This window comes from Scyliorhinus canicula, chromosome 15, assembly GCF_902713615.1.
Source record: "Scyliorhinus canicula chromosome 15, sScyCan1.1, whole genome shotgun sequence".
Taxonomy (NCBI): Eukaryota; Metazoa; Chordata; class Chondrichthyes; order Carcharhiniformes; family Scyliorhinidae; genus Scyliorhinus; species Scyliorhinus canicula.
The window spans coordinates 74,056,046-74,067,474 of record NC_052160.1 but is presented as its reverse complement, the minus strand read 5'-3'; positions in this window follow the sequence as shown (position 1 = coordinate 74,067,474).

Sequence of the window (11,429 nt, the reverse complement as noted above, 5' to 3'; positions counted from 1 at the left end):
ACTCCCACTGTTCCTGCCCACACCCCCCGCCATTGGCTTCAGCTGCTGTGCTTTGCTTTTATGTTTAGGGAGGGGTCCCCCCCCTTCTCTTACATAGAATATAGAACATACAGTACAGGAGGCCATTCGACCCATCGAGTCTGCACCAACCCACTTAAGCCCTCACTTCCACTCTATCCCCATAACCCAGTAACCCCTCCAAACCTTTTTGGTCACTAAGGGCAATTTATCATGGCCTTTTCCACCTAACCTGCATGTCTTTGGACTGTGGGAGGAAACTTTTCAAACAGCTCTTCCAGCTGTACCGCAAAGCTAGGGACCTGGAAGCTGCCTCGGACGCACGGAAGATTGCTCCCTTCCTCTTCACAGCCGGTGACCATGCTCTGCACATTTACAACTCGCTCACCTTTGATGAGGGGAAGGATAAATCGAAGTTCAAGACGATAATTCTGAAGTTCGACAGCCACTGAGCCGTCGAGGCCAACGAGAGCTTCGAGAGATACATGTTCCAGCAGCGAACTCAGGGTAAGGACGAGCCTTTCCAGTCCTTTATTACCCACCTTCGCGTCCTTGCGCAGTCCTGCAACTACGGGTCCACCTCTGACTCCATGCTCCGTGACCAGATTGTTTTTGGTGTTCAATCTGAGCCCCTGCGCCAGCAGCTACTAAAGTGAAGCAGCTCACTCTCTCCACGGCCATTGAGAACTTCATGAACATGCCTCCACGCGCTACTCCTGCATCCAGGCTGCTGAAACGACGCGGCAATCCCCTTACAAGGCAGAACGGGTCCAAATGATTAAATCTTTTCAGGCTCTGGATCTGAACGATGGCGGCCATTTCGCGCACTTTTCGCGGAGTCCCACCCTTACACGCAGCGAGCGCGCTGATGTCACGGACCGCTTCGCACACACGCTGGATGGCCCCGCGCATGCGCGGTGGCGCGACGAACGTCCCGACGCTCCGGCATGCGGCAACTGCGGCTCCGTCCACTTAAAGCGGCAATGTCCCAATGCTGCCTGCAGAGTTGCAAACGAGGCCACTACGTTGCAATGTGCAGATATTCCATGCCTGCTGTTTTTCGAAGGTCCACCCAGCCCCACAGAGGTGTCAGGGCGATCCAGCCTGCCATCAATAGGGCGCAACTCGACTCCATCATCCATCAATACCATGATGTTTTTGAAGGCATGGGCACGCTCCTGTACACGTACAAAATCTTACTCAAGCCCAACGTCACGCCTGTCGTTCACGCACCTCGCAGAGTCCCAGCGCCCCCCAAGGACCGCCTCAAGCAACAGCTCCAGGACCTCCAGGACCAAGGAGTTATTTCTAGGGTCACGGAACCCAGAGACTGGGTAAGCTCCATGGTCTGCGTCAAGAAGCCGTCCGACGAGCTGCGGATCTGTATTGATCCTAAAGATCTGAATCAGAATATCATGCGGGAGCACTAGCCGATTCCGAAACGTGAGGAGCGCACGTCCGAGATGGCCCATGCCAAACTATTCTCAAAACTGGATGCCTCGAAGGGTTTCTGGCAGATCCAACTAGATGATCCAACACAGCCAGTGACCCAAGCCGGGAATTGAACCTGAGACCCTGAAGCTGTGAAGCAACTGTGATAACCATTGTGCTACATGCTGTCCACAAGGCAGTAGATGTTGTATACATGGACTTCAGTAAAGCCTTTTACAAGGTACCTCATGTTGGACTGGTACAAGTGTTGAAGTCACATGGGATCAGAGGAGAGCTGGCAAGTTGGATACAGAACTGGCTTGGGCACAGAAGACAGAGGGTAGCAGTAGAAGGCTGCTTTTCTGAATGGAAGGCTGTGACTAGTGGCGTTCCACAGGGATCAGTTCTGAGACCTTTGTTGTTTGTGGTGTATATAAATGATTTGGAAGAAAATGTAGCAGGTCTGATTAGTAAATTCGCAGACGACACAAAGATTGGCGGAGTTGCGGATAGTGAAGAGGATTATCAGAGGATACAGCAGGGTATAAACTGAACAAAGAACAATACAGTACAGAAACAGGCCCTTCAACCCTCCAAGCCTGTACCGGTCATGATACCACCCTTGGCCATAACCCTCAGCACTTCCTTGTGCCATATCCCTCTATAACCATCCTATCCATGTATTTGTCAAGATGCCTTTTGAATGGCGTTAATGTATCTGCTTACACAACCTCCCCTGGCAACACGTTCCAGGCACTCACCACCCTCTGCGTAAAAAACCTGCCTCGCACATCTCCTCTAAACTTTGCCCCATGGACCTTAAACCTATGCCCCCTGGTGACTGACCCCTCCACCCTGGGAAAGAGTGCCTAACCATCCAGCGTTATCACTCGCCCTTCCCCCATTGCTGTACAATTCCCCCCCCCCCCACACACTTTAAAATCATTCATCTAATTCCCTTTCGAAATTTGCTTCTGAATCTGCTTCTACCATCCTTGCAATCAGCACATTCCGGATCACTGTTCCACCGGATCGCAATCCCCCTCACTGTTCAAACAAGTTCTCACAATAGTTGCAGAGAATATAAAATCAGGAACCGTCGGCAAGACAGTTATTCAAATGGCACCTCGGGTGAAGCTGGATTGAAAATCATCCCCTTCTCGGGAGATTGCTGGCTTTGCAAGTTATTTTTACTTAAAATCAGCATCACCGCTGCGGCTCACAAATTTGCAACTCCACAATATCTATTTTGTTCTAGTTTATTCTACAGTACGGGAGGAGGAGGGACATGAAAATTGCAGGACACACAAGTCACGCACCCTCAACAGTTGCTAAAACCAGAACAATGAGATTATCCAACAATTCATCAGCACAACAGAAACGAGAGGGGAGAAATCAATTCAGCCCCTTGTGTCTGTCTGTGCTACTACACCAGGTGAAGCTTTCTACTATAATCTAATTTCCTTTATCCCCTGTTGCCGTCTTATTTTTCAATGCTTATCCAGTTGCTTTGTATAGCCTGTCTCAATTGTGACACCTTCCCATGTCCTCAACTCAAAATGAACTCTCCCCTACGCTCGATGATAATCCAGAGTTTATCACACTTGTTATCAGTTTGTCAAACTCCGTAACAGTCTTTTCATTTACCTGCCCCCTCAAAACCTGCCTGAACATTTTGAAGACATCATCCACCTCTGGCTATGAAGACGGAGCACCAATAGGCTCCAGGCATAGATTTGTGGAATGCAAACATATGGGACGGAATTCTCAGAGATTCCGTGCTGAAATCGCGATCGGCGCGGGGGCAGAGAATGAGCGTTGATGCCGAAATCCAGCGCGACAGAAAGGTTACCCGGAGAATCACCGTGAATCGCGCATGCGAATTGTGGCGCGGGCAGGGGGGCCATCGACAGAGGTTTCCCACCCCCCCCCCCCCCCGCGATTCTCCGGCGAAATCTCGGCAAGTTCCCGACGGCATGGTTCTAACCACGTTTTTCCTGTCTGGAACGGCCAGTGGGTGCTGCGGAGTCAGTCCGCGGCCGCCCTAGTGGGAGGTGGGGGTATCCTTCACCGGGGGGTGGCCTCATGGACGGCCAGTCTAGTAATCAGGGGTCACCGATCCGGGGGCACGCACGATCCCGGGGGAGGGTCCTATATTTTCGGGGCCGGTCCGCAGTGTGAGTCTGCCATGCCGCATGGGGCAGCCGCCGCAGGCTGCTGCCGTGCACATGCGCGGACTTCTGACCGGAAGTGCAGGTCCACGTATCAGCAGCCAGAACTGCGAGGAGCACTCCGGGGCCCTGCTATTTTTAGGACACTACGGGCAATTTAGCATGGCCAATCCACCTAACCCGCACATCTTTGGACTGTGGGAGGAAACCGGAGCACCCGGAGGAAACCCACGCACACACGGGGAGGACGTGCAGACTCCACACAGACAGTAACCCAGCCGGGAATCGAACCTGGGACCCTGGAGCTGTGAAGCATTTATGCTAACCACCATGCTACCGTGCCGCCCAATGACGGAATGACGGAGGTTGATAGAGGTCTACAAGATTATGAGTGGCATGGATGGAGTGGAAAGTCAGATGCTCTTTCCTAGGGTAGGAGAACATAAGAACATAAGAACATAAGAGCTAGGAGCAGGAGTAGGCCATCTGGCCCCTCGAGCCTGCTCCGCCATTCAATTAGATCATGGCTGATCTTTTGTGGACTCAGCTCCACTTTCCGGCCCGAACACCACAACCCTTAATCCCTTTATTCTTCAATAAACGATCTATCTTTACCTTAAAAACATGTAATGAAGGAGCCTCAACTGCTTCACTGGGCAAGGAATTCCATAGATTCACAACCCTTTGGGTGAAGAAGTTCCTCCTAAACTCAGTCCTAAATCTACTTCCCCTTATTTTGAGGCTATGTCCCCTAGTTCTGCTGTCACCCGCCAGTGGAAACAACCTGCCCGCATCTATCCTATCTATTCCCTTCATAATTTTAAATGTTTCTATAAGATCCCCCCTCATCCTTCTAAATTCCAACGAGTACAGTCCCAGTCTACTCAACCTCTCCTCATAATCCAACCCCTTCAGCTCTGGGATTAACCTAGTGATCCCTCTGCACACCCTCCAGCGCCAGTACGTCCTTTCTCAAGTAAGGAGACCAAAACTGAACACAATACTCCAGGTGTGGCCGCACTAACACCTTATACAATTGCAACATAACCTCCCTAGTCTTAAACTCCATCCCTCTAGCAATGAAGGACAAAATTCCATTTGCCTTCTTAATCACCTGTTGCACTTGTAAACCAACCTTCTGTGACTCATGCACTAGCACACCCAAGTCTCTCTGAACAGCGGCATGCTTTAATATTTTATCGTTTAAATAATAATCCCGTTTGCTGTTATTCCTACCAAAATGGATAACCTCACATTTGTCAACATTGTATTCCATCTGCCAGACCCTAGCCCATTCACTTAACCTATCCAAATCCCTCTGCAGACTTCCAGTATCCTCTGCACTTTTCGCTTTACCACTCATCTTAGTGTCATCTGCAAACTTGGACACATTGCCCTTGGTCCCCAACTCCAAATCATCTATGTAAATTGTGAACTGTAATTGTAAATTGAGAGTCAAGTACTAGGTTTAAAGTGCGTGGGGAAAAGTTTAGAACAGATGTGCGAGCCAAGTTTTTACACAGAGGGTGGTAAATATATGGAACGTGCTGCCTGGGGAGGTGGTGGGAGCAGGAACGACAGCGGCATTTAAGGGGCATTTGGACAAATCTATAAATAGGGTGGGGATGGAAGGATACGGACTCTGTAAGTGCAGATGGTTTTAGTTAGGCAGGTACCATAGTCGGCACAGGCATGGAGGGCCAAAGGGCCTGTTCCTATGCTGTACTGTTCTTTTCTCTTTGTTATTCTAAAGTTGAATGCAGCAGCCCCCTGGTATTTAAACCCCCTTTCAAACTCATCATTCATGTTGGGGGCTGTTCCCAGGATGGACTTGATGTAGCAATTCTTCGTTCTGTAGCTTTGAAAATACAATTTCAATGATCTGTCAGATGAAGTAAAAAGCCTTCCGTCTGATGTTTTGAACCTTTCAGATCCCTCCCAGCATGTTAAGTTCAAAGGTCTGTCATTTGAAGAGCTTTTTTCACATTCAATATCATTCCCCTTTAGCTTTCTCAAGGCTCTGGGCTTTCTGACAAGCTTTAAAACATTGAACTGTATTGTTTCAGTTTCACGGTCAATTACTCTTTACAAGCCTCTTGAGTGACAGGTCCATGGTAATTCAAAGGAAGGTTTAGCTTTGTTTGGTTTTATAGCTTTTCAAGATCCATTAACTCTGAAATGCTTCCTCTTTTGAGTTTTTTCACAGAAGCATTTTCTTTTTTCTGAAGTTCTTCCTAGAAAGAGCAAGTGTTGTTTCTAACCACAGTTTTTTTTTCTGCTGAGGCTTCTACTGTCTGATTCTGGCTGGGAGGTTTGCTGGTATGGTTTGGGTGAGTTTAAACTAATGTGGCAGGGGGATGGGAAGACCAGAAAGCCAGCAAGTGAGACTGGGAATTAGCATTATACCAGGGCCAGGTTGGCTAAGAGGAAGGACAGGCTGGGGGAGGTCGAACTCAGTGGGCCTGGAGGTCTAGAGTGTATCAGCTTCAATGCACGGAGTATAACAGCTAAGACAGATGAACCTAGAGCCTTGATCCATACGTGGAACTTGGATGTGGTTGCTGTAACGGAGTACTGGTTAAAAAAGGGATAGGACTGGCAGCTAAATATTCCAGGATATAGGTGTTTTAGGTGAGACAGAGGGGAAAGTAAAAGAGGTGGGGGAGTTGCAATACTGGTTAGAGAACATATTACAGCTGTACAAAGGGAGGACATCTTGGAAGAATCAAGTAACGAGATACTATGGATAGAACTCAGAAACAGGAAGAGGGCAGTAACTATGATGGGGTGTACTACAGGCCTCCCAACAACCCACGGGAAGTTGAAGAACAGATATATAAGCAGATACTGGATAGATGTTGAAATAATAGGGTTGTTGTAGTGGGAGACTTTAATTTTCCTCATATTGACTGGAAATCCCTTAGTGCTACGGGTCTGGATGGTGGGGAATTTGTTAAGTGTGTCCAATAAGGTTTTTTGGAACAATATGTGGATAGTTCGACTAGAGAGGGACTATTGGACTATTGGACCGAGGAACTAGGGATTGCTGTTCTCGTGCGGGGCGCAGTGGTTGCTGAGTGAATGCTTGCTGAGAACAAAGAACAAAGAAAACAAGAACAAAGAAAATTACAGCACAGAAACAGGCCCTTCGGCCCTCCCACCTGCGCTGATCCAGATCCTTTATCTAAACCTGTCTCCTATTTTCCAAGGTCTACTTCAATCTCATCCCGCCCGTTCATATACCTGTCTAGATGCCTCTTAAATGATGCTATCGTGCCCGCCTCTACCACCTCCACTGGTAAAGCATTCCAGGCACCCACCACCCTCTTCGTAAAAAACTTTCCACGCACATCTCCCTTAAACTTTCCCCCTCTCACCTTGAAATCATGACCCCTTGTAACTGACACCCCCACTCTTGGGAAAAGCTTGTTGCTATCCACCCTGTCCATACCTCTCATAATTTTGTAGACCTCAATCAGGTCCCCCCTCAACCTCCGTCTTTCCAACAAAAACAATCCTAATCTACTCAACCTTTCTTCATAGCTAGCACCCTCCATACCAGGCAACATCCTGGTGAACCTCCTCTGCACCCTCTCCAAAGCATCCACATCCTTCTGGTAATGTGGCACCCAGAACTGCACGCAGTATTCCAAATGTGGCCTAACCAAAGTCCTATACAACTGTAACATGACCTTCCGACTCTTGTACTCAATACCCCGTCCGATGATCAGCACGGTAGCATTGCGGATAGCACAATCGCTTCACAGCTCCAGGGTCCCAGGTTCGATTCTGGCTTGGGTCACTGTCTGTGCGGAGTCTGCACATCCTCCCCGTGTGTGCGTGGGTTTCCTCCGGGTGCTCTGGTTTCCTCCCACAGTCCAAAGATGTGCAGGTTAGGTGGATTGGCCATGATAAATTGCCCTTAGTGTCCAAAATTGCCCTTAGTGTTGGGTGGGGTTACTGGGTTATGGGGATAGGTGTTAACCTTGCGTAGGGTGCTCTTTCCAGGAGCCGGTGCAGATTCGATGGGCCGAATGGCCTCCTTCTGCACTGTAAATTCTATGATGAAGGTAAGCATGCTGTATGCCGTCTTGACCACTCTATCAACCTGCGTTGCCGCCTTCAGGGTACAATGGACCTGAACTCCCAGATCTCTCTGTACATCAATTTTCCCCAAGACCCTTCCATTGACCATATAGTCCGCTCTTGAATTTGATCTTCCAAAATGCATTACCTCGCATTTGCCTGGATTGAACTCCATCTGCCATTTCTCTTCCCAACTCTCCAATCTATCTATATTTTGCTGTATTCTCTGACAGTCCTCCTTGTTATCTGCAACTCCACCAATCTTAGTATCATCTTCAAACTTGCTAATCAGACCACCTATACCTTCCTCCAGGTCATTTATGTATATCACAAACAACAGTGGTCTGAGCACGGATCCCTGTGGAACACCACTAGTCACTCTTCTCTATTTTGAGACACTCCCTTCCACCACTACTCTCTGTCTCCTGTTGCCCAGCCAGTTCTTTATCCATCGAGCTAGTACACCCTGAACCCGATACAACTTCACTTTTGCCATCAACCTGCCATGGGAAACCTTATCAAACGCCTTACTAAAGTCCATGTATAGGGGAGTAAATTTTTAAAAAACGTACTGTTGGGGGTTTCCAGCTGAGTCCGGTCAGAGTGAGGACAAAGTGACTGCTGGGTAAGTAGTAAAGATTTAAATTGTTTGTGCGGGCCCCTAACAGCTGATGGCTGTTGTCGTGTGGGGCGCAGTGGTTGCTGGTTAAGTGTTTTATTTTTACCTGTACTTCAGTCTGGCGGTTCCAAACCCGAGACACTACACTTGTAGTGTCCCCCATCCTTCCACCTCCTCTAACCTAAGGGGTTGAGTGAATAACAGGTAAGCCCTCTCTTTCTTTCTTTCTTTTTCTTGTTTTTATCTGCAAATTATCTGGGGGGGATGGCAGGGAAGGCAGTGCAATGTGCCTCCTGCAGAATGTTTGAGGTGAGGGACGCTGTCAGTGTCCCTGCTGATTTCACCTGTGGGAAGTGCGCCCATCTCCAGCTCCTCAGAAACTACGTTCGGAAACTGGAGCTGGAGCTGGATGAACTTCGGATCATTCATGAGGCAGAGGTGGTCATAGATAGTAGCTTCAGGGATGTAGTTAATCCGAAGAATCAAGATCGATGAGTGACGGGTTGGGAGGAAGCAGTCAGTGCAGGGATCCTCTGTGGTCGTTCCCCTCAGTAACAAGTATACCGCTTTGGATACTGTTGAGGGGGACGTCCTACCAGGGGTAAGGCACGATGAACGGATCTCCCTGTGGCTCAGAAGGGAAGGAGGAGGAGCAGGAGAGCAATAGTTATTGGGGACTCAATAGTTAGAGGGACAAATGGACGGTTCTGTGGCAACGAAAAGAGATTCACGGATGGTATGTTGCCTCCCGGGTGCCAGGGTCCGTGACGTCTTAGACCGTGTTTTCAGAATCCTTAAGGGGGAGGGGGAACAGTCACAAGATGGGGTACACATCGGTACCAAAGACATAGGTAAGAGAAGGGATGGGGATTTAAAACAAGAATTTAGGGAGCTAGGGTGGAAGGTGAGAGCCAGGACAAATCATGTTGTCATCTCTGGTTTGTTGCCGGTGCCACGTGCTAGCGAGTTGAGGAACAGGGAGAGAGTGCAGATAAACACGTGGCTGCAGGGATGGTGCAGGAGGGAGGGTTTCAGTTATGTGGATAATTGGAGCACCTTCTAGGGAAGGTGGGACCTGTACAGATAGGACGATTTGCACCTGAACCAGAGGGGCACCAATATCCTGGGAGGGAAATTTGCTACGGCTCTTCAGGGGGGTTTAAACTAATTTGTCAGGGGGATGGGAAAACGAGCTTTAGTCCAGAAGCCAATGTTGAGAGTAGTGAGATACTGAGGAGGGTATCAAGGTCGCAGGAGTGTACCGGTAGACAGGAAGGTGGGTTGACGTGTGTCTACTTCAATGCAAGGAGCATCCGGAATAAGGTAGGTGAACTTGGAGCATGGATTGGTACCTGGCACTACGATGTTGTGGGCATTACAGAGACATGGTGCGGTATTCTCCCCTACCCGGCGGGGCGGGGAGTCCCGGTGTGGCAGAGTGGCGCCAACCACTCCGGCGTCGGGCCTCCCCAAAGGTGCGGAATTCTCCGCACCTTTAGGGGCTAGCTCCACGCCGCAGTGGCTCCCGCTCTGCCGACTGGCGCCAACGGCCTTTGGCGCCACGCCAGCCGGCGTCGGGGTGGCCAAAAGGCCTTCGCTGGTCGGTGTGAGGCCGCGCATGCACCACTGACATCACCACCGGCGCATGCGCGGTGGAGGGGGTCTCTTCCACCTCCGACATGGTGGGGGCCGGGGCGGCGGCGGAAGAAACAGAGTGCCCCCACGGCACAGGCCCGCCGGCCGATCGGTGGGCCCCGATCGCGGGCCAGGCCACCGTGGGGGCACCCCCTGGTCTCAGATCGCCCCACGCCACCCCCAGGACCCCGGGGGCCTGCTCACGCCGCCTGCTCCTGCCGGCACAGAGGTGGTTTAAACCACGTCGACGGGAGAGGCGTGACAGCGGTGGGACTTAGGCCCATCGCGGGCCGGAGAATCGACGTGGGTGGCCCGCTGACCGGCGCACGGGGCCCACCAACTTGCGGGCTATAATTCCCGCCCCCGCCGATTCCCGGGTGGCGGAGAATTCCGGCCACGGCGGGGACGGGATTTACGAAGGCCCCGGGCGATTCCCCGACCCTGCGGGGGGTCAGAGAATTCCGCTCATGGTTAGAACAGGGACAGTAATGGTTGTTGGATTTTCCATGGTATAGATGTTTCATTAAGAGTAGGGAAGGTGGTAAAAGAGGTGGAAGAGTAGCATTGTTAATCAAGGATAGTTTGACGGCTACAGAAAGGCAGTTCGAGGGGGATCTACCTACTGGGGTAATATGGCAAAAGCTAGAAATAAGAAAGGAGTGGTCACGTTGTTAGGAGTTTTCTATAGGTCCTCAAATAGTAATAGAGATGTGGAGGAAGATATTGCAAAACAGATTATGGATAGGTGTGGAGGTCTCAGGGTAGTTGTCATGGTGACTTTAACTTTCCAAATATTGATTGGAACCTCTATAGGTCGAGATTGTTCAGGGAACAAATACTGCATGTCCTTGATAGGTATGTCCGTCAGGCAGGGAGGAAATGGCCGTGTGAGGGAACCATGGTTCACAAAAGAGGTTGAATGTCTTGTCAAGAGGAAAAAGGAAGCGTATGTAAGGATGAGAAAACAAGGTTCAGTTGGGTCGCTTGAGGGTTACAAGGTAGCAAGGAAAGAGCGAAAAAATGGGCTTAGGAGAGCTCGGAGGGGGCATGATAAGTCCTTGGCGGGTCAGGTCAAGGAAAACCCCAAGGCTTTTTACTCTTATGTGAGAAATAAAAGAATCATCAGGGTGAGGTTAGGGCCGGTCAAGGACAGTAGTGGGAACTTGTGCATGGAGTCAGAATAGATAGGAGAGGCATTGAATGAATACTTTTCTTCAGTGTTCACCAAGGAGAGGGGCCATGTTTTTGAAGACGAGAGTGTGATACAGGCGGGTAGGCTGGAGGAGGTAGATGTTCTGAGGAAGGATGTATTAACAAGTCCCCTCAGCCAGATGGGATATATCCGAGGATTCTTTGGGAGGCAAGGGATGAGATTGCAGAGCCTTTGGCTTTGATCTTTGGGTCCTCACTGTTCACGGGGATAGTGCCAGAGGACTGGAGTGACCCTGGTAATTACAGGCCAGTTAGTC